A 25,062-nucleotide genomic window follows, 5' to 3' on the forward strand; every position below is an offset into this window, starting at 1 on the left:
CCATTTTCAGTACTCAAGTCTGGCTATATAAAAAAAAAAACGATTTGCTTGATTTTTTTTTTTTTTCAACAAGTCAGCCGTCTCCCACCGAGGCAGAGTGACCCAAAAAAGAAAGAAAATCCCCAAAAAGAAAATACTTTCATCATCATTCAACACTTTCACCACACTCACACATTATCACTGCTTTTGCAGAGGTGCTCAGAATACAACAGTTCAGAAGCATATACGTATAAAGATACACAACATATCCCTCCAAACTGCCAATACCTTCAATAAATATTACCCTGCTCACTCCAGCAGCTTGTCAGGTCCCAAAAACCATTCATCCCCATTCACTCCTATCTAACATGCTCACACACGCTTGCTGGAAGTCCAAGACCCTCACCCACAAAGCCTCTTTTACCCCTTCTCTTCAACCTTTTTGAGGACAACCCCTACCCCGCCTTCCTTCCCCCACAGATTTGTACGCTCTCCATGTCATTCTACTTTGATCCATCCTCTCTAAATCACCAAACCACCTCAACAACCCATCTTCAGCCCTCTGACTAATACTGTTATTAACTCCACACCTCTTAATTTCCACACTCCGAATTTTCTGCATAATATTTACACCACACATTGCCCTTAGACTGGACATCTCCACTGCCTCCAACCGTCTCCTCGCTGCAGCATTTACAACCCAAGCTTCACACCCATATAAGAGAGTTGGTACCACTATGCTTTCATAAGAACATAACATAAGAATATAAGAATGGAGGAACACTGCAGAAGGTCTACTGGCCCATACAAGGCAGGTCCTTATCAAAACGATCTCTACCCAAAGCTACCCAAGAATTTACTCCCATGCCCAATGACACCAATCAAACCCAGCCCCTTCCACTCATATTTGTCCAATCTCTTTTTAAAGCTACCCAAGGTCCTAGCCTCGATCACCCTACTGGGAAGATTGTTCCACGCATCCACAACTCTGTTAGAAAACCAGTACTTACCTATGTCCTTTCTAAATCTAAATTTTTCCAACTTAAATCCATTATTTCTGGTTCTTACCTGGTTCGACACCCTCAGTACTTTATTAATATCTTCTTTGTTTATGCCCGCCATCCACTTATACACTTCAATGATATCTCCCCTCATTCTCAGTCTCTCCTGAGAGTGGAGATTTAAGGCTTTAAATCTTTCTTCATACGGGAGATTCCTTACGCAGTAAATCATTTTAGTCATTCTACTCTGTATGTTCTCCATTGAGTCTATATCCATCTCTTCTTTGCCTCCATAGATAACGTTTTTTTGTCTCCACATATACCTCAACGCACCACTCACCTTTTTTTCTTCATCAATTCTGTGGTTAACCTCATCCTTCATAAATCCATCTGCTGACATGTCAACTCCCAAATATCTGAAAACAATCACTTCTTTGATACTCCTCTCTCCAATGTGATATCCAATTTTTCTTTATCTAAAGTATTTGATACCCTCATCACCTTACTCTTTTCTATGTTCTCTTTCAACTTTCAACCTTTACACACTGTCCTAAACTCATCCAGTAACCTTTGCAACTTTTCTATTTGATTCCCCATAATTTAATCCTACCCCTCTCCCCAACACCCTAGCATTTACTTCTTTTACAACCGTATCTATAAATATATTAAACAACCATGGTGACATTACACATCCCTGTCTAAGACCTACTTTTACCGGGAAGTAATCTCCCTCTCTTCTATACGCCCTAACCTGAGCCTCGCTATCCTCATAAAAACTCTTTACAGCATTTAGTAACTTTCTATCTATTCTATACACTTGCAACATCTGCCACATTGCTTCTATTATATGCTTTTTCTAAATCCATAAATGCAATAAAAACTTTTTTATCTTTATCTAAATATTGTGAAGGGGTTCAGGGAAACCGGTTATTTTTATATAGCCGGACTTGAGTCCTGGAAATGGGAAGTACAATGCCTGCACTCTAAAGGAGGGGTTTTGGGATATTAGCAGTTTGGAGGGATATGTTGTGTATCTTTATATGTATATGCTTCTAAACTGTTGTGTTCTGAGCACCTCTGCAAAAACAGTGATTATGTGTGAGTGAGGTGAAAGTGTTTAATGATGATGAAAGTATTTTCTTTTTGGGGATTTTCTTTCTTTTTGGGTCACCCTGCCTCGGTGGGAGACGGCCGACTTGTTGAAAAAAAAAAATATATGCTTCAATGAAAACACTTGATCTACACATCCCCTACCCACTCTAAAGCCTCCTTGCTCATCTAAAATCCTACTCTCTGTCTTACCTCTAATTCTTTCAATAATAACCCTACCGTACACTTTTCCTGGTATACTCGGTAAATTTATTCCCTTATAATTTTTACAATCTCTTTTGTCCCCCTTCCCTTTATATAAAGGAACTGTACATGCTGTCTTCCAATCTCAAGGTACCTTCCCCTCTTTCATACATTTATTAAACAAAAATACCAACCACTCCAACACTGTATCATCCCCTGCTTTTAACATTTCTGTCATGATCCCGTCAGTTCCAGCTGCTTTACCCTCTCTCATTCTACGTAATGCCTCATGCACCTCCCCCACCCTCACATCCTGCTCTTCTTCACTCTGAAAGATGTTATACCTCCCTGACCAGCGCATGAAATTACTTCATTGATATTTAAAAGTTCCTCAAAATATTTCCACCATCTCTCCAATACCTCCAGCTCCCCATCTACTAACTCCCCTACTCTGTTTTTAACTGATAAATTCATTCGTTCCCTAGGCTTTCTTAACTTGTTTATCTCCCAATTTTTTTCTTATTTTCAGCAAATTCTTGACACTGCCTCTCCCACACTTTCATCTGCTCTACATTTGCATTCACTTACCACTCTCTTCGTCTTTCTTTTACTCTCCATATACTCTGCTTTTCCTATAGCACTTCTGCTTTGTAAAAACCTCTCATAAGCTGCCTTTTTCTCTTTTATCACACCCTTTACTTCATTCTATCAATCACTCCTCTTTCCTCCTGCACCCACCCTCCTATAGCCAGAGACTTCTGTCCCACATTCTGGTACTGCATTTTTAAAACTATTCCAACCCTCTTCAACCCCCCCCACTGCTCATATTTGCACCAGTCCACCTTTCTGCCAATAGTTGCATTTTAGTTGACTTTTACAACAGACGAGTGTGTATTCATAAACATGTACATGTATGTGTAGTGTGACCTAAGTGTAAGTAGAAGTAGCAAGATGTACCTGAAATCTTGCATGTTTATGAGATAGAAAAAAGACACCTGCAATCCTTCCATCATGTAAAACAATTACAGGCTTTTGTTTTACACTCACTTGGCAGGACGGTAGTACCTCCCTGGGTGGCTGCTGTCTACCAACCTACTATTGAACTTATATATCTCCTTTATTTATGCCCATCTTCCACTTATGCACTTCCATCCCATCTCCCCTCATTCTACATTTTACAAGGGCATATATGTTAATGGCTCTCAATCTATCTTCATGTGAAAATTTTCTAATGCAGTGTATTAATTTTGTCATTCTTCTCTGTATTTTCCCCAATGAATTTATATCCATTTTGTAGTATGGAGACCAGAACTGAGCTGCAAGATCTAAGTGACACCTTAATTAACAAGGATAGAGCTGTAGTATAACCTCTGGACTCCTGTTGTTTATTTTTTTTTTTTTTTTCAACAAGTCGGTCGTCTCCCACCGAGGCAGGGTGACCCAAAAAAGAAAGAAAATCCCCAAAAAGAAAATACTTTCATCATCATTCAACACTTTCACCACACTCACACATTATCACTGCTGTTGCAGAGGTGCTCGGAATATAACAGTTTAGAAGCATATACGTATAGAGATACACAACATATCCCTCCAAACTGCCAATATCCCAAACCCCTCCTTTAAAGTGCAGGCATTGTACTTCCCATTTCCAGGACTCAAGTCCGACTATATGAAAATAACCGGTTTCCCTGAATCCCTTCACTAAATATTACCCTGCTCACACTCCAACAGATCGTCAGGTCCCAAGTATCATTCGTCTCCATTCACTCCTATCTAACACGCTCATGCACGCTTGCTGGAAGTCCAAGCCCCTCACCCACAAAACCTCCTTTACCCCCTCTTTCCAACCCTTTCGAGGACGACCCCTACCCCTCTTTCCTTCCCCTATAGATTTATATGCTTTCCATGTCATTCTACTTTGATCCATTCTCTCTAAATGACCAAACCACCTCAACAACCCCTCTTCTGCCCTCTGACTAATGCTTTTATTAACTCCACACATTCTCCTAATTTCCACACTCCGAATTTTCTGCATAATATTTACACCACACATTGCCCTTAGACAGGACATCTCCACTGCCTCCAACCGTCTCCTCGCTGCTGCATTTACCACCCAAGCTTCACATCCATATAAGAGTGTTGGTACTACTATACTTTCATACATTCCCTTCTTTGCCTCCATAGATAACGTTTTTTGACTCCACATATACCTCAACGCACCACTCACCTTTTTTCCCTCATCAATTCTATGATTAACCTCATCCTTCATAAATCCATCCGCCGACACATCAACTCCCAAGTATCTGAAAACATTCACTTCTTCCATACTCCTCCTCCCCAATTTGATATCCAATTTTTCTTTATCTAAATCATTTGATACCCTCATCACCTTACTCTTTTCTATGTTCACTTTCAACTTTCTACCTTTACACACATTCTCAAACTCATCCACTAACCTTTGCAATTTTTCTTTAGAATCTCCCATAAGCACAGTATCATCAGCAAAAAGTAACTGTGTCAATTCCCATTTTGAATTTGATTCCCCATAATTTAATCCCACCCCTCTCCCGAACACCCTAGCATTTACTTCTTTTACAACCCCATCTATAAATATATTAAACAACCATGGTGACATTACACATCCCTGTCTAAGACCTACTTTTACCAGGAAGTATTCTCCCTCTTTTCTACACACCCTAACCTGAGCCTCACTATCCTCATAAAAGCTCTTTACAACATTTAGTAACTTACCACCTATTCCATATACTTGCAACATCTGCCACATTGCTCCTCTATCCACTCTATCATATGCCTTTTCTAAATCCATAAATGCAATAAAAACTTCCCTACCTTTATCTAAATACTGTTCACATATATGCTTCAATGTAAACACTTGATCTACACATCCCCTACCCACTCTGAAACCTCCTTGTTCGTCCGCAATTCTACATTCTGTCTTACCTCTAATTCTTTCAATTATAACCCTACCGTATACTTTTCCTGGTATACTCAGTAAACTTATTCCTCTATAATTTTTACAATCTCTTTTGTCCCCTTTCCCTTTATATAAAGGGACTATACATGCTCTCCGCCAATCCCTAGGTACCTTCCCCTCTTTCAAACATTTATTAAACAAAAGTACCAACCACTCCAACACTATATCCCCCCCTGCTTTTAACATTTCTGTCATGATCCCATCAGTTCCAGCTGCTTTACCCCCTTTCATTCTACGTAATGCCTCACGTACCTCCACCACACTTACAGTCTGCTCTTCTTCACTCCTAAAAGATGGTATACCTCCCTGGCCAGTGCATGAAATTACCGCCTCCCTTTCTTCCTTAACATTTAAAAGTTCCTCAAAATATTCTCGCCATCTACCTAATACCTCCCTCTCCCCATCTACTAACTCCCCTACTCTGTTTTTAACTGACAAATCCATACTTTCCCTAGGCTTTCTTAACTTGTTTAACTCACTCCAAAATTTTTTCTTATTTTCATTAAAATTTCTTGACAGTGCCTCTCCCACTCTTTCATCTGCTCTCCTTTTGCACTCTCTCACCACTCTCTTCACCTTTCTTTTACTCTCCATATACTCTGCTCTTCTTATAACACTTCTGCTTTGTAAAAACCTCTCGTAAGCTACCTTTTTCTCTTTTATCACACCCTTTACTTCATCATTCCACCAATCACTCCTCTTTCCTCCTGCCCCCACCCTCCTATAACCACAAACTTCTGCCCCACATTCTAATACTGCATTTTTAAAACTATTCCAACCCTCTTCAACCCCCCCACTACTCATCTTTGCACTAGCCCACCTTTCTGCCAATAGTCGCTTATATCTCGCCCTAACTTCCTCCTCCCTTAGTTTATACACTTTCACCTCCCTCTTACTTGTTGTTGCCACCTTCCTCTTTTCCCATCTACCTCTTACTCTAACTGTAGCTACAACTAAATAATGATCCGATATATCAGTTGCCCCTCTATAAACATGTACATCCTGGAGCCTACCCATCAACCTTTTATCCACCAATACATAATCTAACAAACTACTTTCATTACGTGCTACATCATACCTTGTATATTTATTTATCCTCTTTTTCATAAAATATGTATTACTTATTACCAAATTTCTTTCTACACATAGCTCAATTAAAGGCTCCCCATTTACATTTACCCCTGGCACCCCAAAATTACCTACTACTCCCTCCATAACATTTTTACCCACTTTAGCATTGAAATCCCCAACCACCATTACTCTCACACTTGATTCAAAACTCCCCACGCATTCACTCAACATTTCCCAGAATCTCTCTCTCTCCTCTACACTTCTCTCTTCTCCAGGTGCATACACGCTTACTATAACCCACTTTTCACATCCAATCTTTATTTTACTCCACATAATCCTTGAATTTATACATTTGTAGTCCCTCTTTTCCTGCCATAGCTTATCCTTCAACATTATTGCTACTCCTTCTTTAGCTCTAACTCTATTTGAAACCCCTGACCTAATCCCATTTATTCCTCTCCATTGAAACTCTTTATACTTCTTGATATAAATCCCAGTAATCTGTTACCTTTATTATGTACACTTAGGCATTGCTGTCCTGGCTTCAGATTGCTGCATTCCCTAACTCCCAAGTCCTTTTCACATTCTGTATGCCTAAGTTCTGTATTATTTAGTTTATAAGTGCTAGGGAATTTACATTCCCAAGCTTTAGGACCTTGCATTTGTCTACATTGAACTGCATCTGCCATTTTTCTGATCATGGCATTAGCTTGTTGTAATCCTTTGAAATTCAGTACCATCTTTCTCTACATCAGTTAGTTTATCTGTTTTTGTGTCAGCAAATATGCTGATGTCATTTGTTATTCCCTCATCAAGGTCAGTAATGTATATTATGAACAACAGTGAGACTAAAACTAATCTTTGTGGGATGCCACTTGTGACTGATCCTCACTCAGATTTTCCTCCATTTATGCAGACACTTTTGCTTCCTATTGTCAGCCATGCCTCAATCCATGACAAGACTTCGCTTCCAATACCATGAGCTGTCACTTTCTTTAACAGTCTTTTGTGTGGTATCCTATCAAAAGTTTTGCTAAAATTCAGATAAATAATATATTCTTTATCATGATCAGCTGCCTCCAATACTTTTCTGAAGAAAGTCAGTAAATTAGTCAGGTAGAAACTGTCCTCCATGAATCCATGTTGAATATCACAAATCAAAATTTGCTTTTCCAAGTGGCTTCTTATATCATATATAATTAACTTTAGTACTAGAGGTGGGAAGTACAGTGCCTACACTTTAAGGAGGGGTTTGGGATATTGGCTGTTTGGAGGGATATCTAAACTGTCATATCTGAGCACCCCTGCTAAAACAGTGATTATATATGAATGATGGTGAAAGTGTTGAATGATGAAAGTTTTTTCTTTTTGAATCACCCTGCCTAAGTGGGAAACAGCTGACGAGTTAAAAAAAAAAATTACCTACAATTGTGGTCAGACTTATTGGGCAGTAATTGGACTTTAGTGACTTATCCCCTGCTTAAAAAATTGGAATTACATTAGCCACCTTCCACATCTCAAACACTATACCTGTCTGCTTGTCTAATGAGATATATTAAAAAGGTTAGTCAGTGGCTCACCAAGTTCCATTTTGCACTCTCTAAGAACCCTTGCAAAAGGTTCATCTTGGCTTAGGGACTTACTTTGTTTTAATCAGTCAACCTGTTTGATTACCCTATCCCTAGTGGCTGTGATATTACATAATTTACTTTCTTCTGGTGCACTATCATAATTACTGGGATATCGTTGAAGAATGGTTTTCTAAACCATTCATCACTACTGGGATATCGTTGGTATCTTGGGTGAAGACTGATAAGAAAGATTAAAAACTGAGCACATTTTTTACTTATTGTCAGTAAGCTGTCCATAGTTTTAAGTGGACCTAACTTTTCTCTCATCTTACTTTTCTATACTTAGAAAAAGCCTTTTGAATTACTTTTTGAATCCTTAGCAACATCAATTTCATAGTCTCTCTTAGGTATTCCTGTCTCTTATTTAACATCCCTTTCAGTGTGAATATATGAGACAAATGAACAACATTTGAATATCTTTATTTTGGAAGTGTTTCGCTAGCCAGTGGCTTCTTCAGTCCGATGCAGAGAAATGATGGAAGATGAATAGTTGGAGGACATCAGTCCCTCAGCCTGGAGTCAATGGAGGGACAAATTACCTCAAATTCCTCCTCATCTTCTTCCTTTCTCTTCATTGGAATGAAGAGTCTACTGGCTGGCAAAATATTTCCAGAATAGACACCCAAATGTTGTACAAGCATCTCATTTATCAACTTGTTGGTTTTCTAAACCATTTATTCAAATGTGAATGTATTGATTCATGAGATGACCCTCACTTCTCTTGTTATGCCTGTATATTCCTTTTTTCTCTCCTAAAAGTTGTGTGTAAAGTAAAAGGACACAAGTGCAACTAATGTGACATTTTATTGTGGCAACGTTTCGCTCTCCAGGAGCTTTATCAAGCCGATACAAACAGTATATGGACACAGAGGGTATATAAAGGCTCAGAGTGAGGTGCAATACTAGTGGTAGTAGTAGTAGTAGTAGTGACAAAAGTAGTGGTAGTAGTAGTAATACAATATGGTAGAGCAGTTAATTCGTACATGAGTAAAAGGATATAAAAGCTATTACTTGGGAAACATAAAAATAGGTTGGACAAATATAGACTGGATAGAGAAGGCCTATTACCTCTGTAATGTACTTTGTGTAGTATAACAGGAGAGACTATGTGATGGCAGGGTTTACTGTTTTCAGGAGGATTCTTGCTAAGACTTCAGAGATGGTGAAGCTGCCGTTGTTTTGTTTAATTGTACTCGAAACGGCAATCAGTGCTGATTCGAGGCACTTGCGTCTGCGGAAATTAGTTTCTTTGATTACTAATTGGGCGTCCCTGAATTTCACGAGATGATTGGTGGAATTTCGGTGTTGTACACAGGCATTGTTCAAGTTATCGTTCCTACATGCGTAAATGTGTTCATTGAGGCGGGTGTCGAGGTTTCTTGCCGTTTCACCTACAGAAATCTCGTCACAGCCTCCAGAGGGTATAGTGTAAACCCCTGCATTGACTGGTTCGTGGTGCTTTGATTTTGTCCTGGTTAGGTCCTTTATTGAAGTGCTAGAAGCGATGGCGACTCTGGTGTTAGCTTGTGAAAGTACTTTAGAAACATTCAGTGCAACCTGGCTGTTAGGAAGAATTATAACTTTGTTCGGAGTGGTGTTGGTGTGTGGAGAATTAATGATCTGAAGAGCTCTTTTCTTGCAGTCTTTGATGAAAAGGGAAGGAAAATGTAACTCAGTGAAGGTTTGGTGAATGTATGTACATTCCTCGTCAAGAAACTCAGGACTACAAATTCGGTATGCGCTTAGGAAAAACCCGATGATGATGCCTCTTTTGGTCTTGGTATCTTGACTGGAATAGAAGTGTGTGAGATCATTTTTATTGGTAGGTTTCCAATAAACTTGAAATCTTAGGTTGTTGTCTACTTTGTGAATGAGGACATCGAGGAAAGGTAGCTTGTCATTAGACTCTTCTTCTAGTGTAAACTGGATCGCCGGTTCAACTGTGTTGAGCCTTGCCTGAAAATTCCGTACATCAAAACGTTTGGGAGTTATTATGAGGACGTCGTCCACGTAACATAACCAAGTGACGCTTGAAGGGATGATGTTGACGAAGTGTTCGGACTCGAGGTGTTCCATGTATAAGTTGGCTAGGACGGCACTGATGGGGGACCCCATTCCCATCCCGTAGGTTTGTTTGTAGAGGTTGTTATTGAAAGAAAAACAGTTGAAATTAACACAGAGTTCAGTCAAGTCAACAAAATCTCCGGGAGGTAGAGGAAGATTAAGGTCCTGATTGACTTTACGTCGTAGAACCTCGATGGCTTTTGTGGTAGGTACTTTTGTGAAGAGGGAAGTCACGTTCAAACTGCTTAGTTTCTTGTTATGGATGGAGAGGTTTCGGATGCGGTTGAGAAGGTCGCCTGAGTGTTTAAGATGAGCGGGGCTGATGGTCCCCAGAAGGCAGGAAAGATGTTTGGCAAGAACTCCGGCTAGTTTGTGTGGAGCACTGCCTATACCTGACGTGATTGATCTAAGAGGAATAGTGTGTTTATGGGTCTTGGGTAAACCATACATGTGTGCTGTTTATCGGAAACCTACCAATAAAAATGATCTCACACACTTCTATTCCAGTCAAGATACCAAGACCAAAAGAGGCATCATCATCGGGTTTTTCCTAAGAGCATACCAAATTTGTAGTCCTGAGTTTCTTGACGAGGAATGTACATACATTCACCAAACCTTCACTGAGTTACATTTTCCTTCCTTTTTCATCAAAGACTGCAAGAAAAGAGCTCTTCAGATCATTAATTCTCCACGCACCAACACCACTCCCAACAAAGTTATAATTCTTCCCAACAGCCAGGTTGCACTGAACGTTTCTAAAGTACTTTCACAAGCTAACACCAGAGTCGCCATCACTTCTAGCACTTCAATGAAGGACCTAACCAGGACAAAATCAAAGCACCACTAACCAGTCAATGCAAGGGTTTACACTATACCCTCTGGAGGCTGTGACAAGATTTCTGTAGGTGAAACAGCAAGAAACCTCGACACCCGCCTCAATGAACACATTTACGCATGAGGAACGATATCTTGAACAATGCCTGTGTACAACACCGAAATTCCACCAATCATCTCATGAAATTCAGGGACGCCCAATTAGTGATCAAAGAAACTAATTTCCGCAGGCGCAAGTGCCTCGAATCAGCACTGATTGCTGTTTCCAATACAATTAAACAAAACAACGGCAGCTTCACCATCTCTGAAGTCTTAGCAAGAATCCTCCTGAAAACAGTAAACCCTGCCATCACATTGTCTCTCCTGTTATACTACACAAAGCACATTACAGAGGTAAGAGGCCTTCTCTATCCAGTCTATATTTGTCCAACCTATTTTTATGTTACCCAAGTAATAGCTTTTATATCCTTTTACTCATGTACGAATTAATTGCTCTACCATATTGTATTACTACTACTACCACTACTTTTGTCACTACTACTACTGAAGATTGAGACACTTATGCAGCATATGGGAATCTTTATTCAGGAAACGTTTCGCCACACAGTGGCTTCATCAGTCCAATACAAAGAGGAAGGCGTAAGGAGAGGAGGAGAATGAGGTAATCAGTCCCTCAACCTGGAGTCGATGTGTTCAGTCCATCAAAGATTGATGGACTGAACACATCGACTCCAGGTTGAGGGACTGATTACCTCATTCTCCTCCTCTCCTTACGCCTTCCTCTTTGTATTGGACTGATGAAGCCACTGTGTGGCGAAACGTTTCCTGAATAAAGATTCCCATATGCTGCATAAGTGTCTCAATCTTCAACTTGTCGGTTTTTCAAACCATTCATCACACACTACTACTACTACTACCATTAGTATTGCACCTCACTCTGAGCCTTTGTATACCCTCTGTGTCCATATACTGTTTGTATCGGCTTGACAAAGCTCCTGGAGAGCGAAACGTTGCCACAATAAAATGTCACACTAGTTGCACTTGTGTCCTTTTGCTTTACATATTGTCGGTAATTCTACCAACATTATTACACTCCTAAAAGTTGTTTGAACATAAATATGGAGGAACACTGCAGTAGGCTTACTGGCCTATACAAGGCAGGTCTTTCTCAAAACTAACTATTCCCACATACCTATTTGTCCATTCTTACCCCAGTGCTACCCAAGAATTTGCTTCAATATCTCAGGTACTGATTAAGACACGCGTGCAACAGCTGGGTATCTTTATTCGTGAAACGTTTCACTTACACAGTAGGCTTCTTCAGTCATAAGAACATAAGAAAGGAGGAACACTGCAGTAGCTCTGTTGGCCCATACTAGGCAGGTCCTTCACAAATCCAACCCACTAACAGAATAAATGCTACCCAAGCAATAAGCTTGGGAGGAGGAGTATGGAAGAAGTGAATGTTTTCAGATACTTGGGAGTTGACGTGTCGGCGGATGGATTTATGAAGGATGAGGTTAATCATAGAATTGATGAGGGAAAAAAGGTGAGTGGTGCTTTGAGGTATATGTGGAGTCAAAAAACGTTATCTATGGAGGCAAAGAAGGGAATGTATGAAAGTATAGTAGTACCAACACTCTTATATGGGTGTGAAGCTTGGGTGGTAAATGCAGTAGCGAGGAGACGGTTGGAGGCAGTGGAGATGTCCTGTTTAAGGGCAATGTGTGGTGTAAATATTTTACAGAAAATTCGGAGTGTGGAAATTAGGAGAAGGTGTGGAGTTAATAAAAGTATTAGTCAGAGGGCAGAAGAGGGGTTGTTGAGGTGGTTTGGTCATTTAGAGAGAATGGATCAAAGTAGAATGACATGGAAAGCATATAAATCTATAGGGGAAGGAAGGCGGGGTAGGGGTCGTCCTCGAAAGGGTTGGAGAGAGGGGGTAAAGGAGGTTTTGTGGGCAAGGGGCTTGGACTTCCAGCAAGCGTGCGTGAGCGTGTTAGATAGGAGTGAATGGAGACGAATGGTACTTGGGACCTGACGATCTGTTGGAGTGTGAGCAGGGTAATATTTAGTGAAGGGATTCAGGGAAACCGGTTATTTTCATATAGTCGGACTTGAGTCCTGGAAATGGGAAGTACAATGCCTGCACTTTAAAGGAGGGGTTTTGGGATATTGGCAGTTTGGAGGGATATGTTGTGTATCTTCATATGTGTATGCTTCTAGACTGTTGTATTCTGAGCACCTCTGCAAAAACAGTGATAATGTGCGAGTGTGGTGAAAGTGTTGAATGATGATGAAAGTATTTTCTTTTTGGGGATTTTCTTTCTTTTTTGGGTCACCCTGCCTCGGTGGGAGACGGCCGACTTGTTGAAAAAAAAAAAAAAAAAAAAAAATTCTACTTACTCTCGTGCAAGTCCCACTCAAATCCAACCCCTCTCACTCATAAGAACATAAGAATGGAGGAACACTGCAGAAGGCCTACTGGCCCATGCAAGGCCAGGTCCTTATCAAAACGACCTCTACTTTAAGCTACCCAAGAAATAACTCCTGTACCCAATGACACCAATCAAACCCAGCCCCTCCCACTCATATATTTGTCCAGTCTCTTCTTAAGCTACCCAAGGTCCTAGCCTCTGTCACCCAACTGGGAAGGCTGTTCCACGCATCTACAACTCTGTGGAAATAAATGGTATAAAATACCGACACAATGGAAATATAAACACATATGCAGTATAATGTGATCCTTTATTGACAATGTTTCACCCACACATTGGGCTTTTTCAAGTCACAAACAGATCTACCTGGGGTGGAAGGTACGCGAGTATTTATAGTATATATAGACTATAAATACTTGCGTACCTTCCACCCGAGTATTTATAGTCTATATAGACTATAAATACTCGCGTACCTTCCACCCCAGGTAGATCTGTTTATGACTTGAAAAAGCCCACTGTGTGGGCGAAACGTTGTCAATAAAGGATCACATTATACTGCATTTTTTATTTATTTATTATCACACTGGCCGATTCCCACCAAGGCAGGGTGGCCCGAAAAAAGAAAAACTTTCACCATCATTCACTCCATCACTGTCTTGCCAGAAGGGTGCTTTACACTACAGTTTTTAAACTGTAACATTAACAGCAACCACCCAGGGAAGTACTACCGTCCTGCCAGATGACTGTGAAACAGAAACCTGTAACTGTTTTGCATGATGGTAGGATTGCTGGTTTCTTTTTCTGTCTCATAAACACGCTAGATAACAGGGATATCTTGCTACTCCTACTTACACTTTGGTCACACTTCACAGACACGCACATGCATATATATATACATACATCTAGGTTTTTCTCCTTTTTCTAAATAGCTCTTGTTCTTCTTTATTTCTTCTATTGTCCATGGGGAAGTGGAAAAGAATCTTTCCTCCGTAAGCCATGCGTGTCGTATGAGGCGACTAAAATGCCGGGAGCAATGGGCTGGTAACCCCTTCTCCTGTAGACATTTACTAAAAAAGAGAAGAAGATTATACTGCATATGTGTTTATATTTCCATCTACAACTCTGTTAGAAAACCAATACTTACCTATGTCCTTTCTAAATCTAAATTTATCCAACTTAAATCCATTATTTCTGGTTCTTACCTGGTTTGACACCCTCAGTACTTTATTAATATCTCCCTTGTTTATGCCTGTCATCCACTTATACACTTCAATGATATCTTCCCTCATTCTACGCCTCTCCAGAGAGTGGAGATTCAAGGCTTTAAGTCTATCTTCATATGGGAGGTTCCTTACACAGTAAATCATTTTAGTCATTCTTCTCTGTATGTGATGTATAGAGCTGTAAAGTGACTTTTGGACTTCTGTTACTTATACTTCTTGAGATTTATTTATCCAACCTAAATTTGAAGCTACCCAAGGTTTTAGCTTCGATAACCCTGCTAGGCAGACAGTTCCACTCATCAACTACCCTATTACCAAACCAGTACTTTCCTATATCCTTTCTAAATCTAAACTTATCTAATTTGGATCTATTATTGCGGGTTCTCGGAGGAATATCCTCAAAACTTTATTTATATTCCCTTTGTTAATACCCATCTTCCACTTGTACACTTCGATCATGTTTCCCCTCATTCTTCTTCTTACAAGTGAATGTAAATTAAGAGTCTTCAATCTTTCTTCATACGGAAGATTTCTAATGCTTTGCATTAATTTAGTCATTCTACACTGAATGTTTTCAAACGAATTTATATCCATTCTGTAATATGGAGACGAGAACTGAGCTGCATAATCTAGGTGAGGCCTTACTAATGATGTATAAAGCTGTAGTATAACTGCTGGACTTCTGTTGCTTACACTTCTTGATATAAATCTCAGTAATCTATTTGCCTTATTACGCACGTGTATGCACTGCTGTCTAGATTTAAGGTCGCTGCTTACCATAACTCCCAGGTCCTTTTTGCAATCTGTATGACAAAGTTCTATATTATTGAAATTATAAGTGCTAGGGTTATGGACACTCCTGAGCTTCAGAACCTTGCATTTATCTACATTGAACTGCATCTGCCACTTTTCTGACCATGAATTGAGTTTGTCTAAAACCTCCTGAATTCCATGATGTCTACGTTTGAATCAGTTATCCTACCTATCTTTGTGTCATCAGCGAATTTTCTCATATCATTAGTAGTCCCTCGTCAAGGTCATTCATTTTTTTTTTTTTTTTTTCAACAAGTCGGCCGTCTCCCACTGAGGCAGGGTGACCCAAAAAAGAAAGAAAATCCCCAAAAAGAAAATACTTTCATCATCATTCAACACTTTCACCACACTCGCACATTATCACTGTTTTTGCAGAGGTGCTCAGAATACAACAGTCTAGAAGCATACACATATAAAGATACACAACATATCCCTCCAAACTGCCAATATCCCAAACCCCTCCTTTAAAGTGCAGGCACTGTACTTCCCATCTCCAGGACTCAAGTCCGGCCTGCCGGTTTCCCTGAATCCCTTCATAAATGTTACTTTGCTCACACTCCAACAGCACGTCAAGTATTAAAAACCATTTGTCTCCATTCACTCCTATCAAACACGCTCACGCATGCCTGCTGGAAGTCCAAGCCCCTCGCACACAAAACCTCCTTTACCCCCTCCCTCCAACCTTTCCTAGGCCGACCCCTACCCCGCCTTCCTTCCACTACAGACTGATACACTCTTGAAGTCATTCTGTTTCGCTCCATTCTCTCTACATGTCCGAACCACCTCAACAACCCTTCCTCAGCCCTCTGGACAACAGTTTTGGTAATCCCGCACCTCCTCCTAACTTCCAAACTACGAATTCTCTGCATTATATTCACACCACACGTTGCCCTCAGACATGACATCTCCACTGCCTCCAGCCTTCTCCTCGCTGCAACATTCATCACCCATGCTTCACACCCATATAAGAGCGTTGGTAAAACTATACTCTCATACATTCCCCTCTTTGCCTCCAAGGACAAAGTTCTTTGTCTCCACAGACTCCTAAGTGCACCACTCACCCTTTTCCCCTCATCAATTCTATGATTCACTTCATCTTTCATAGACCCATCCGCTGACACGTCCACTCCCAAATATCTGAATACATTCACCTCCTCCATACTCTCTCCCTCCAATCTGATATCCAATCTTTCATCACCTAATCTTTTTGTTATCCTCATAACCTTACTCTTTCCTGTATTCACCTTTAATTTTCTTCTTTTGCACACCCTACCAAATTCATCCACCAATCTCTGCAACTTCTCTTCAGAATCTCCCAAGAGCACAGTGTCATCAGCAAAGAGCAACTGTGACAACTCCCACTTTATGTGTGATTCTTTATCTTTTAACTCCACGCCTCTTGCCAAGACCCTCGCATTCACTTCTCTTACAACCCCATCTATAAATATATTAAACAACCACGGTGACATCACACATCCTTGTCTAAGGCCTACTTTTACTGGGAAATAATTTCCCTCTTTCCTACATACTCTAACTTGAGCCTCACTATCCACTTGGATTTAACCCCATTTATGCACGCTGTGCTTCCTGTTAGTGAGCCATGACAGTACTTTTCTCCAATACCATAAGCTGCCACTTTTTTTAACAGTCTCTAGTGTGGTACTCTTATTAAAAGCCTTAATAAAATCTAAATAAACAATATCGAATTCTCTATCATGATCAACAGCCTCAAAAGCTTTACTGAAGAAGGTTAATAAATTAGTTAGGCAGGAATGGCCCATCGTGAAGCTCGTAGTTAAGGGAAGCCATCATCACAATGTCGGTAGCTAAGAATGGAGAGCACACTAGACAAGTCTTCACAAAGCAAAGTACAGGTCACCACAGGTCCTTCACAAAAGGAATAGGTTGATGGACTGATTACATCGTTTTTATTTCATTTCTACTGCTCCTTTTGTATTTGACTGAAGGAGCCTACTGTATAGGCAAAACATTTCATCAATAAAGATACCTAACTGTTGCACATGTGTCTTAATCTTCAACTTGTTGGTATTTTATACCATTTTCAGCAACCTCAGGTACTAATCAAACTCGGCCCTTTTCGCTCATATTTGTCTCATTTTTCTTTAAAGCTACCCAAGGTTTTAGCTTCTATAACCCTACTTGTCGTATTGTTTCCCACATCAACAACTTCGTGTTAAAACCATTGCTTGCCTTCGTCCTTTCTAAATCTAATTTAAATTTGTTATTTCTAGTTATTACTGGATGCTTGAGTTCTGAAGTAGATCTACTGGTCTATGGTAGGCATGTCTTACTCAAGTCCAACTTTTCTTACTCAAATATGTCCAACCTGTTTTTAACCATTTAATTGTCATGGTGTTGATATCCTCACATGAATCATCACACTATTTTTCCTGCATTCAATTTTGGCACCAGAAGTCTGCTAGGCCTAGGCTGTAGAGAATGGGTCTGTGCACTTTGTGTTGTTTTAAAAACTGAGATCCTGTGGTAGTGTGTGTTGTTTTAAAAACTGAGATCCTGTGGTACCTTATGGGAGCACCAGCTAGAACAAGCAGCATGGCAAACCCCCAGGAATTTGTTGACACCCCTTCCCAAGTACTTACTGTCCACAAGAGATAGAGGAAATGTTGAACCTTGGTGATAACCCAGATGACCCTCATCTCAGCACATCTGGGGTGGCCTGCATTGCCAAACTAGAGCCCCAGCCCAGCACAAGATGACCCCATCATCAAAAGGACACAGTACATGTGTGAGCAGTGTGGGGTGCCACTCTGCCTGACACTGTGCTTCAAGGAGTTTCATACACTCAAACAACTCGAACAGTTTAAGAACATTGCTGGGACCTATAAATAATTTGTATATATGTGTAGAGTGAATGAAGACGAATGGTTTTTGGGACCTGACGAGCTGTTGGAGTGTGAGCAGGGCAATATTTTGTGAAGGGATTCAGGGATACCGGTTAGTCGTACTTGAGTCCTGGAAATGTGAAGTACAGTGCCTGCACTTTAACCCTTTCACTGTTGAGACCCCTGATCACAAACTTGCTCTCAGTGTCGAAAAATATTCAAAAAGAAAAAAAAAATTATTTCTTACCAAAATTTTAAGAATATTTTTCTGAGTGTTTTAAAAGATTTTTTTTTTTTTTTTTTTTTTTTTTTTTTTTTGCGATAAGTACTTACCGTGACATAGAAGTGTGAAGTTGACAAAGTGAACCGCTTACAGCAACATCCGTGACTGCCGCTCACTGTGTAATATCATTTTTACTTTTATTCTTTTTTTTTTTTTACAGTAACTTTTGTGGCCTGTGAGACCAATATAATGCATAATGTATATACAGTGGACCCTCAGCTAACAATGGCATCAGCTAACGTTAAATCCAGCTAACGATACATTTTAACACAAAAATTTTGCCTCGGCTAACGCTAAAAAACTCACCCAACGCGATTCGTTCGAGACGCATCCACGTGTGGCCTGAGCGTGCCTCAGTTGGCCCATGGGTGCCAGTGTTTACAAGCCAGCCAATGTAGTCACATCCACGCATACAATCGGAACATTTCATTATTTTTTTTTTTTTTTATTATCACACCGGCCGATTCCCACCAAGGCAGGGTGGCCCGAAAAAGAAAAACTTTCACCATCATTCACTCCATCACTGTCTTGCCAGAAGGGTGCTTTACACTACAGTTTTTAAACTGCAACATTAACACCCCTCCTTCAGAGTGCAGGCACTGTACTTCCCATCTCCAGGACTCAAGTCCGGCCTGCCGGTTTCCCTGAATCCCTTCATAAATGTTACTTTGCTCACACTCCAACAGCACGTCAAGTATTAAAAACCATTTGTCTCCATTCACTCCTATCAAACACGCTCACGCATGCCTGCTGGAAGTCCAAGCCCCTCGCACACAAAACCTCCTTTACCCCCTCCCTCCAACCCTTCCTAGGCCGACCCCTACCCCGCCTTCCTTCCACTACAGACTGATACACTCTTGAAGTCATTCTGTTTCGCTCCATTCTCTCTACATGTCCGAACCACCTCAACAACCCTTCCTCAGCCCTCTGGACAACAGTTTTGGTAATCCCGCACCTCCTCCTAACTTCCAAACTACGAATTCTCTGCATTATATTCACACCACACATTGCCCTCAGACATGACATCTCCACTGCCTCCAGCCTTCTCCTCGCTGCAACATTCATCACCCACGCTTCACACCCATATAAGAGCGTTGGTAAAACTATACTCTCATACATTCCCCTCTTTGCCTCCAAGGACAAAGTTCTTTGTCTCCACAGACTCCTAAGTGCACCACTCACTCTTTTTCCCTCATCAATTCTATGATTCACCTCATCTTTCATAGACCCATCCGCTGACACGTCCACTCCCAAATATCTGAATACGTTCACCTCCTCCATACTCTCTCCCTCCAATCTGATATTCAATCTTTCATCACCTAATCTTTTTGTTATCCTCATAACCTTACTCTTTCCTGTATTCACCTTTAATTTTCTTCTTTTGCACACCCTACCAAATTCATCCACCAATCTCTGCAACTTCTCTTCAGAATCTCCCAAGAGCACAGTGTCATCAGCAAAGAGCAGCTGTGACAACTCCCACTTTGTGTGTGATTCTTTATCTTTTAACTCCACGCCTCTTGCCAAGACCCTCGCATTTACTTCTCTTACAACCCCATCTATAAATATATTAAACAACCACGGTGACATCACACATCCTTGTCTAAGGCCTACTTTTACTGGGAAAAAATTTCCCTCTTTCCTACATACTCTAACTTGAGCCTCACTATCCTCGTAAAAACTCTTCACTGCTTTCAGCAACCTACCTCCTACACCATACACTTGCAACATCTGCCACATTGCCCCCCTATCCACCCTGTCATACGCCTTTTCCAAATCCATAAATGCCACAAAGACCTCTTTAGCCTTATCTAAATACTGTTCACTTATATGTTTCACTGTAAACACCTGGTCCACACACCCCCTACCTTTCCTAAAGCCTCCTTGTTCATCTGCTATCCTATTCTCCGTCTTACTCTTAATTCTTTCAATTATAACTCTACCATACACTTTACCAGGTACACTCAACAGACTTATCCCCCTATAATTTTTGCACTCTCTTTTATCCCCTTTGCCTTTATACAAAGGAACTATGCATGCTCTCTGCCAATCCCTAGGTACCTTACCCTCTTCCATACATTTATTAAATAATTGCACCAACCACTCCAAAACTATATCCCCACCTGCTTTTAACATTTCTATCTTTATCCCATCAATCCCGGCTGCCTTACCCCCTTTCATTTTACCTACTGCCTCACGAACTTCCCCCACACTCACAACTGGCTCTTCCTCACTCCTACAAGATGTTATTCCTCCTTGCCCTATACACGAAATCACAGCTTCCCTATCTTCATCAACATTTAACAATTCCTCAAAATATTCCTTCCATCTTCCCAATACCTCTAACTCTCCATTTAACCCTTTCAGGGTCCAAGGCCCAAATCTGGAGTCACGCACCAGTGTCCAAGATATTTAAAAAAAAAAATTTGTTATTTTTTCTTATGAAATCGTAGAGAATCTTTTTGTGAAGGTAATAAAACAAAAAGTACGAAAATTGGTGGAAAATTGACGAAATTATGCTCTCGCGAATTTTGATGTGTCAGCGATATTTACGAATCGGCGATTTTGCCTACTTTGACTCCCATTTTACGCCAAGTACATTATTCCAATCAACCAAATTCTTAGCTATTTCACTAGTATTACTTCTATTCTATCGATTGAGCACAAGAAATCACCAAGTCAACTGTTTCAACTACAAAATAAAGTGATCGGAAATTGTTAATTTGGCCAATTTAACACAAAGTTCAAAATATTCCAATTTCAAAATAGGGTCCAGAATGAACAATGTAGGCATTCCTGGCACTAAACTAACATTTCCTCTGTTCATTAGTTATGTTTTGAGGCTTTACAAATAAATTCCATTTTGATTTTTTATTCATATAATGAATTTTTATTCACACCAAAAAATAGAAGATTTACTGTTATGCAATACTGTAATAATTGTATAAATATCATCACCATATTTGTGAATGTATATTAGACCCACCAGCTGATGTGTATTAGACGTGTGAGGTCGTTTGTTTACTCTTGAATATCGGCAAAAATTTAACATTTCCGCTACTTTGAGCTCAGTTTCAAGCCATTTCCAATGCTAAAACCAATCAAAATCATCTCTATTTCTGTAATATGTCTTCCATTCTATCAAATGAGACCAAGAAATCGCAAATACAACTATAAAAAACATACGAAAAAAGACTGCAAAGTTGCTGTTTTAATCGAAAAATCATGATTTCATTTTTTTTCTCTCATTATGCACAGTGTGCTGCAGGATCTGTTTTATGTGGTGCACACATACCACATAGATGTATTCTCTCATATCTAGGCCCAAATGTAAAACTCACAGTTTATCAGAGTGAGCTGAGCTCATGGCGTAGATCTACGGTTTGGACCCTGAACGTAAAGCCGTAGATCTACGGGACGGACCCTGAAAGGGTTAATAACTCTCCTCTCCTATTTTTAACTGACAAATCCATTTGTTCTCTAGGCTTTCTTAACTTGTTAATCTCACTCCAAAACTTTTTCTTATTTTCAACAAAATTTGTTGATAACATCTCACCCACTCTCTCATTTGCTCTCTTTTTACATTGCTTCACCACTCTCTTAACTTCTCTCTTTTTCTCCATATACTCTTCCCTCCTTGCATCACTTCTACTTTGTAAAAACTTCTCATATGCTAACTTTTTCTCCCTTACTACTCTCTTGTAAAAACTTCTCATATGCTAACTTTTTCTCCCTTACTACTCTCTTTACATCATCATTCCACCAATCGCTCCTCTTCCCTCCTGCACCCACTTTCCTGTAACCACAAACTTCTGCTGAACACTCTAACACTACATTTTTAAACCTACCCCATACCTCTTCGACCCCATTGCCTATGCTCTCATTAGCCCATCTATCCTCCAATAGCTGTTTATATCTTACCCTAACTGCCTCCTCTTTTAGTTTATAAACCTTCACCTCTCTCTTCCCTGATGTTTCTATTCTCCTTGTATCCCATCTACCTTTTACTCTCAGTGTAGCTACAACTAGAAAGTGATCTGATATATCTGTGGCCCCTCTATAAACATGTACATCCTGAAGTCTACTCAACAGTCTTTTATCTACCAATACATAATCCAACAAACTACTGTCATTTCGCCCTACATCATATCGTGTATACTTATTTATCCTCTTTTTCTTAAAATATGTATTACCTATAACTAAACCCCTTTCTATACAAAGTTCAATCAAAGGGCTCCCATTATCATTTACACCTGGCACCCCAAACTTACCTACCACACCCTCTCTAAAAGTTTCTCCTACTTTAGCATTCAAGTCCCCTACCACAATTACTCTCTCACTTGGTTCAAAGGCTCCTATACATTCACTTAACATCTCCCAAAATCTCTCTCTCTCCTCTGCATTCCTCTCTTCTCCAGGTGCATACACGCTTATTATGACCCACTTCTCGCATCCAACCTTTACTTTAATCCACATAATTCTTGAATTTACACATTCATATTCTCTTTTCTCCTTCCATAACTGATCATTTAACATTACTGCTACCCCTTCCTTTGCTCTAACTCTCTCAGATACTCCAGATTTAATCCCATTTATTTCCCCCCACTGAAACTCTCCTACCCCCTTCAGCTTTGTTTCGCTTAGGGCCAGGACATCCAACTTCTTTTCATTCATAACATCAGCAATCGTCTGTTTCTTGTCATCCGCACTACATCCACGCACATTTAAGCAACCCAGTTTTATAAAGTTTTTCTTCTTCTCTTTTTTAGTAATTGTATACAGGAGAAGGGGTTACTAGCCCATTGCTCCCGGCATTTTAGTCGCCTCATACGACACGCATGGCTTACGGAGGAAAGATTCTTTTCCACTTCCCCATGGACAATAGAAGAAATAAAAAAGAACAAGAGCTATTTAGAAAAAGGAGAAAAACCTAGATGTATGTATATATATATATGCATGTGCGTGTCTGTGAAGTGTGACCAAAGTGTAAGTAGGAGTAGCAAGATATCCCTGTTATCTTAGCGTGTTTATGAGACAGAAAAAGAAACCAGCAATCCTACCATCATGCAAAACAGTTACAGGTTTTTGTTTCACAGTCATCTGGCAGGACGGTAGTACTTCCCTGGGTGGTTGCTGTCTACCAACCTACTACCTATATCACAGCATTTTTAGTGATTGTACCTGCAAAATAAGTCACCATGGGCCCCAAGAAAGCTTCTAGTGCCAACCCTGTGATAAAAAGGGTGAGAATTAGTATGGAAATTAAGAAAGATTTTGAAGGGTTTGGGGCTAACCCTGAGATGCCTATGCCAGTTGTGGAACCCATTGTGCCTACTTCAAAGATTAACCCTTTGAGGGTTTTGGTCGTACTAGTACGTCTTACGCGTAGGGGTTTTTGACGTACTAGTACTCATAAATTCTAGCGCCCTCAAATCTCGTGGGAGAAAGCTGGTAGGCCTTCATATGAAAGAATGGGTCTATGTGGTCAGTGTGCACAGTCTAAAAGAAATCCTGCAGCACACAGTGCATAATGAGAAAAAAAAAACTTTGACCATTTTTTGGAATAAAACAGCGACTTTGCACTGTATTTTCGTATGGTATTTATTGTTGTATTCTAGTTTTCTTGGTCTCATTTTATAGAATGGAAGACATATTACAGAAATTGAGATGATTTTGACTGGTTTTACAATGAAAGGTACCTTGAAATTGAGCTCAAAGTAGCAGAAATGTTCGATTTTTACCAGATTTCAAAATTAAACAAATCGTGCCAAGCGTGCAATACACGTCAACTGGTGAGTCTAATATTCTTTCACAAGTGCACCAATAATATTTATACCATTTTTTACACTAATGCAGTAGTCTGCATAACAGTAAATCTTATATTTTTTGTGAGAATAAAAATTCAAAGTGGAAAGGAAAAGAATATAAGAGGGGCCTTGAGACGTGACTAATGACCAGAGGAAATGTCATTTTAGTGCTAGGAATGTCTTGTTTATTCTGGACCCTATTCGGAAATTGGCATCTTTTGAAATTTGTGTGAAATTGGCAAAATTGCTAAATTCTGACCACTGTACTGGATAGTTGAATTTCATAAATGGGTGGTTTCTTGCACCCATTCGATAGAAAAAATGGAGTTCTAGCGAAATATTCATGTTTTTTGTCGACTAGTACAGTGGAATTGGCTGAAAATGGGGCTCAAAGTGGGCAAAATCGCTGATGCGTAAACATCGCCGAGACCGCTAACTTTGCGAGAGCATAATTTCATAAGTTTTCCATCAAATTTCAAACTTTTAGTGTCCTTATGATCGGGAAAAGATTCTCTATCTTTTCATAAGAGAAAATAATTTTTTTTTTTTTTTAAATTTGGCCGACCCTGAGAACGAGTTTCGGAGAGGGCCTGTCGACCCTCAGAGGGTTAAAGGAACGGGAGGTACAGACCTCTATAGACATATTTGTTGTGCAACAGAGGTCCAGTGACTCTCAAGCTGGTCCTAGTGGCATTAAAAGAAGAAGGGAAGTAACCCCGGAAAAGGACTTGATACCTCAAGTCCTAATGGAAGAGAATTCCCCTTC

At 40.0% G+C, this 25,062-nt stretch overlaps 1 protein-coding gene across 3 annotated transcripts in view; it reads left to right on the plus strand.

Annotated features, from left to right (window-relative positions):
• LOC128685553 (eukaryotic translation initiation factor 4H) overlaps positions 1-25,062 on the plus strand; it is a 138,287-nt gene that overhangs the window by 68,300 nt on the left and 44,925 nt on the right. The window contains exon 7 of one of the 3 annotated variants that reach the window (XM_070088086.1): positions 17,105-17,359. The exons of the other annotated variants lie outside the window; for them this stretch is intronic. The gene's annotated coding sequence lies outside the window, so the exon portion shown is untranslated. Of the gene's footprint in view, positions 1-17,104; positions 17,360-25,062 lie in introns of those variants that run through there. 3 annotated transcript variants of the gene reach the window in all.

This window comes from Cherax quadricarinatus, chromosome 23, assembly GCF_038502225.1.
Source record: "Cherax quadricarinatus isolate ZL_2023a chromosome 23, ASM3850222v1, whole genome shotgun sequence".
Taxonomy (NCBI): Eukaryota; Metazoa; Arthropoda; class Malacostraca; order Decapoda; family Parastacidae; genus Cherax; species Cherax quadricarinatus.